This window comes from Callithrix jacchus, chromosome 6, assembly GCF_049354715.1.
Source record: "Callithrix jacchus isolate 240 chromosome 6, calJac240_pri, whole genome shotgun sequence".
In the NCBI taxonomy this organism is placed as follows: domain Eukaryota; kingdom Metazoa; phylum Chordata; class Mammalia; order Primates; family Cebidae; genus Callithrix; species Callithrix jacchus.
The window spans coordinates 51,181,065-51,187,064 of record NC_133507.1 but is presented as its reverse complement, the minus strand read 5'-3'; positions in this window follow the sequence as shown (position 1 = coordinate 51,187,064).

The following is a 6,000-nucleotide window of genomic DNA, read 5'->3' as shown; positions in this document are numbered from 1 at the left end:
CAAAAAGGTAACAGCAGAACTACCATTCAACGCAGCAATCCCATTACTGGGTTGACACCCAGAGGAATAGAAATCATTCTACCATAAAGACATATGCATGTGACTGTTGATTACAGCACTATTCACAATAACAAATCATTGAATCAACCTTAATGCTCATCAATGACAGAATTAATAAAGAAAATGTGGTATATATAAACCACGGAATACTATGCAGCCATAAAAAAGAATAAGATATGTCTTTTGGGGGAACATGGATGGAGCTGGAGGCCATTATCTTTAGCAAACTAACACTGGAACAGAAAAACCAAATACTGCATGCTCTCACTTATAAGTGGGAGCTAAATGATGAGAATTATGAACACAAAGAAGGAAACAACAGATATGGGGGTCTACTGGAGGGTGGAGGGTCGGGGGAGGGAGGGAAGCAGAAAGATAACTATTGGGTACATACTGGGCTTAATACCTGGGTGATGGAATAGTCTGTACAATGAACCCCAGTAACACAAGTCTACATGTGTAACAAACCTTCACATGTATTCCTGAACCTAAAATAGAAGTTTAAAACATAAACACATACATAATTACTAAGAAAGAAATATACAGAGAAAAAGAGAGAGCCATAGAGACAGAAAAGAAGTAGAAAGACATAAGTGATAGGATGAAACATATGTACATATGTTTCATATATACATATGTCTGGAAATTGTCATCATGGAGAAAATACAAATACAGGAGGGATAAATGTCATCAGGATAAATAAGAGGAAATGTTAGTTTTCTTGACACATTAGAGTGAAACAGTAAAATACCAAAGACAAAAACATCTTAAAAGCAACCAGGAAAAAACAGGTTAGCTAAGAAGAAATGGCAAAGTGACCAGAATTTCTTTATTTGTTTATTTGCTTATTCCCCTCTCTCTCTCTCTCTCTCTCTCTCTCTCTCTCTCTCTCTCTCTCTCTCTCTCTCTTTCATTTGATGGAGTCTCATCCTGTAGCCCAGGCTGGAGTGCAGTGGTGCAATCTTGGCTCACTGCAACATCTGCCTCCCTGGTTCAAATGATTCTCCTCCCTCAGCCTCCTGAGTAGCTGGTATTATAGGCACGCACCACCATGCCCAGCTAATTTTTTTGTCTTTTTAGTATAGATGGGGTTTCACCATGTTGGTCAGGCTGGTCTTGAACTCCTTACCTTGTGATCCACCCATCTTGGCCTCCCAAAGTGCTGGGATTACAGGTGTGAGCCACCCCCCCCGGCCCAGAATTTCTAAACAGTAGCAATGAAAGTAAGAAGATAATGAAATCATATCTTCAATATGTGAGAAGAGAAAACACAAAAAACTTATTCAGACTTTTGTACCCAGCCAAACTATCTTTTAAGTATGAAGGTGACATAAAACATATATTTGATTAAATGTACCTTTACTAAAGGAAATTCTAGAGGATGCATTTCAAGAAGAAAAATTACTCCAGAAGAAGGAGTCTCATAGGAGTAAATGGTAAGCAAAACAAGTGCTAAGCATGTTTTAAACTGTGATAGACATGGCGAGGCACCCTGAGTGCCTTTCAAGGAAGGGCTGGTTACTAAACAACTGTCAGCCAACAGCTTTAATTTATCAGCCCCTTCAGAGAGTGCCTCAAGTTAAGCAGGAACTCTGCTCAAGAACAAAGAACAGCCCACATGTGATGATTGATCAAGGCACGAATATAATGGCCCAGTCATTTTGGCCAAACTTGGAACAACTCTAGTAGACCATTTTTGCTCCAATGGGGACAGCCAAGACCATACATTGTAGCTTCACTTCTCCCTCTACCCTTTCTGCTTTCTTTCTTCCCTTCTGCTGGTGTTGATTCCAAATATACCCCCTAATAAGCTAAAAACAATGGAAGGAAGAAAAAGGGAGGAAAGGAGGGAGGGAGGAAAGGCAAGAGAATGAAGGGAGGGAGGATGGACAGATTAATGAAATAAAGGAAGAAGAGAGGGAAAAGGAGAGGGAGCGGAGAGGGAGAGAGAAGAAGGAAAGAAATAGAAATCATAAATCAATTAAAAATAAATGCAAAATGAGAAAGCTGCATATCAAAACTTGGGGGATATAAATCAAACCAATAATCTGAGGAAGATATTTAGCCTCAGTTGTTCTTGTTGCAAATCAAGAAAATGAAAAATAAATAAAATTAAATTAAAATCTTAAAAGCTAATAATAACAAATAACAAAACAAGTTCTAAAAAAGTAAAGAAATGAATTAATAAAAATAAAAGCAGAAATAGACATGATAATGACATCTGTGCCAAAAGTCACATTTTAAAAAGCTGAATAAAATAAAATAATCCTTACCCGTGGGATCAAAATAAAAGGATAAAAACATTAACACATAATATTAATACAAAAGAAAATAGAACTGTAGACATGAAAAATATATTTGTAATAGTAATAAAATACAGTGTACCAACAGTTAAATCTGGTCATTTTAGCTTGAAAAAATTTCTGTATAAACCCATGTATTGTCAAAATTATTCCAATCTAATGAAAAAAATTCTGAATATGTCAATAATCTTAGAAAAACTGCAAAGATGTTCAATTGTCTTCCTCGTAAGAAGGAAGAAGGCTCAGATAGTTTTATCAAATCTTCAAGAAACAATTTCTATGTAAGTAAACTTACTTTTCCTGGGTATAAAATAAATAAAAAGTTTTTAAAGCATTCTTTAAGATACTTCACAATTCTATGATGATGCTCAAAGATAGCTCAAAAGAAGGAAGCTAACTTAAGTATATAGGTGCAAAATTGATAATCAAATTACTGGCAAATCAAATCAAAGTGCAGGGTTTAAAAAATCTGTCTTGACCATTTGAGTTTCATCCCAGAAATGTTAGGGTGGTTCAAGGTAGCCAAGCCAAACTATTAATGTAAATAATTATATTATCAAATTAAAGCATCAAAAAATGGAACCATATATGTCTAGAAAAAGCTTAATAAAAATTGTTAAAGATTTTCTAAGTAAATATACTCACATCTGTAATTCCAGCACTTTGGTGGGCTGAGGCAGAAGGTTTGCTCGAGGTCCAGTGTTTGAAACCAGCCTGAGGAACAAAGTCAGACCCCAATAAAAATAAAAATAAGAAGGCAGCAAATCACACTGCCATGTGTGTACCTATGCAACAATCTTGCATGGTCTTCACATGTACCCCAAAACCTAAAATGCAATTAAAAAAAGCTAGACACATACAAAAAAAGAAGAAGAAAGAAAGAAAGAAAGAAAGAAAGAAAGAAAGAAAGAAAGAAAGAAAGAAAGAAAGAAAGAAAGAGAAAGAAAGAAAAAGAAAGAAAGAAAGAGAGAGAGGAAGGAAGGAAGGAAGGAAGGAAGGAAGGAAGGAAGGAAGGAAGGAAGGAAGGAAGGAAGGAAGGAAGGAAGGAAGGAAGGTGGTGTGTGTCTGTTGTCCCAGCTACTCAGGAGCCTAAGGCAGGAAGATCACTTGAGCACAGGAGATCAAGGCTTCAGTGAACTGTGATTGTGCTACTGTGCATCACCAGCCTGGAGCAACAAAACAAGACACTGATTCAAAAAAAAAAACAAAATAAAATTAGGTAAAATATAAATGAAAAGCCCTAAACAAAATGAAGTCTTTTTTTAGAAACCTTTTTTTTGTTTTGTTTTTGGAGACAGAGTCTTGGCTATCACCCAGGCTGGAATGCAGTGGTGCCGTCTCAGCTCACTGCAACCTCCGACCCCCAGGTTCAAGCAATTCTTCTGCCTCAACCTCCTGAGTAGCTGAGATTACAGGTGCCCACCACCTCATCCAGCTAATTTTTCATATTTTTAGTAGAGACAGGGTTTCACTATGACGGCCAGGCTAGTCTCGAACTCCTGACCTCAGGTGATCCACCTGCCTCTTGAAATTTTTTGTTTTGTTTTGTTTTGTTTTTGAGACGGAGTTTCGCTCTTGTTACCCAAGCTGGAGTGCAATGGCGCGATCTCAGCTCACCGCAACCTCCACCTCCTAGGTTCAGGCAATTCTCCTGCCTCAGCCTCCCGAGTAGCTGGGACTACAGGCGTGTGCCACCATGCCCGCTAATTTTTTGTATTTTTAGTGGAGACGGGGTTTCCCCATGTTGACCAGGATGGTCTCGATCTCTTGACATCATGATCCACCCGCCTCGGCCTCCCAAAGTGCTGGGATTGATTACAGGTGTGAGACACCGCGCCCTGCCGCCTCTTGAAATTTAATGATAACTATCAGAAACATTTCTAGCAACACTGCTTTGCAAGATGTATTAGAAGTCCCCAATGTAATGAGACAAGAGAAAAAAACATATTGCAAAGAAGAGGCAAATACCATTATTTATGGAAGAATTGATTAATTTTAGATAATCAAGCAAGAAATAATAAAAACTAAGAAGAAAATTCTGTAGGGAACCCATAAAGATTAAACTGTAAACATCAATAGATGTCTAACATGTTAGCAATGATCAATTATAAAATAATATAGAAAATAGGTCCCACTGGCAGTAGAATAAAAGTAAGAAGTCTAAAAAAGATTCTAATAAAAAGTGTGAAGATAGATCATACCACTCTTATATTTACCTTCCTATTATTTCTGAAACTTGTTTTTTAGCATAATATGAAGTAGACAACTAATGTTTTCTTTACAATAGATATTTAATTGTACAAAGAATGGAAATGAAAAGATATATACCAAATTTAAATAACACACCTAAAAACTATTATGTGGTAATATAGATCTTGAAATACTAGTACCATCTTCAAATCAGTGTGGAAAAGGTAAGCTACTTAATAAACATTAGACCATTAGCCATTCATTTGGGAAGACAAAAAGCAAATGAAACCATAAAGTATAAAAATATTAATTTTATAATTATGAAATGGGGAAGATCTTCCTAAGGAAGACAAAAACACAGCTTTTGTAAAAAGGAAGATTAACATATTTGAATATTTTTAAAAAATTTAACTTTTGTTCAAAAAAGGATCTCACAAACATAAAAAAAACAAGTAGCCTAAGAACGTATTTACAATATATAAAATACAGAAAGTTAAAATCCTAAATATCGAAAGAATTCTTATAGACTAACAAAAAAAAAAAGACAAGAGAAAATTCAATATATAGAAGAACAAAGAAATGAACAAGCAATTTTCGGAGAAGAAAATATAAATGGCAAATAGATGTTCAGATTCTGAACTTCACAACTAATCAGGAAAACATAAAATTATAATGACATAAAAATTTTCACCCAACTGGCAAAAATTATAATTAATATTAAATATTAAATTGTAGATATTAAATATTATAAACTATTATTAAGATTTAGCTTTTAGGAGGATGCTGGGGAAATAATACTCTTCTGAATGCTTTGTCAAAATATAAATTTCTAACTGCTTTTTGGAGTTAACAGTATCTATCAAACCTTAAAATGTACATACATTTTGACAAAGTGATTCCAATTTCAGATATCTATTCTAGAAAAACAGTAATGCATGTGCTCTAGGGACATGTAGAAAGGAGTCATTCCTGTATTATTTGCAACGGTGAAAAGTAAGAAGCATTCTAAAGGACCACAAAGAATGCAGTAATTAAATTACAGTCATGCTTACCATGAGTTGCATTGCAGTAGTTAAAAAATGTGTAAGAAAGATCTATATGGATTTATATGGAAATAGCTCCAATACATTTTTAAGTGAAAAAAATCAGTAAACAAAATTTTATAAACAAATCCTATATATAACCTCAAAAACTAATATCTTTATACATATCTATGCAAATATATGTAGGTAAATAGAAAATACACCGGAGACATTTTCATTACATTGTTAACAGTGTTTACTTCTGGGTAGGAAAATGGAATTTGAGCACAGAGAAATATTCTTAACCTTTTATTTTCTTTTTCATTATTGCTTAAAATTTTTAACTGGAAGTTTATTCATTTTTCAAGCAAAACAAAAACTTTTAGCTAAATAACATTTACATATTATTTCATCATATTTTATAA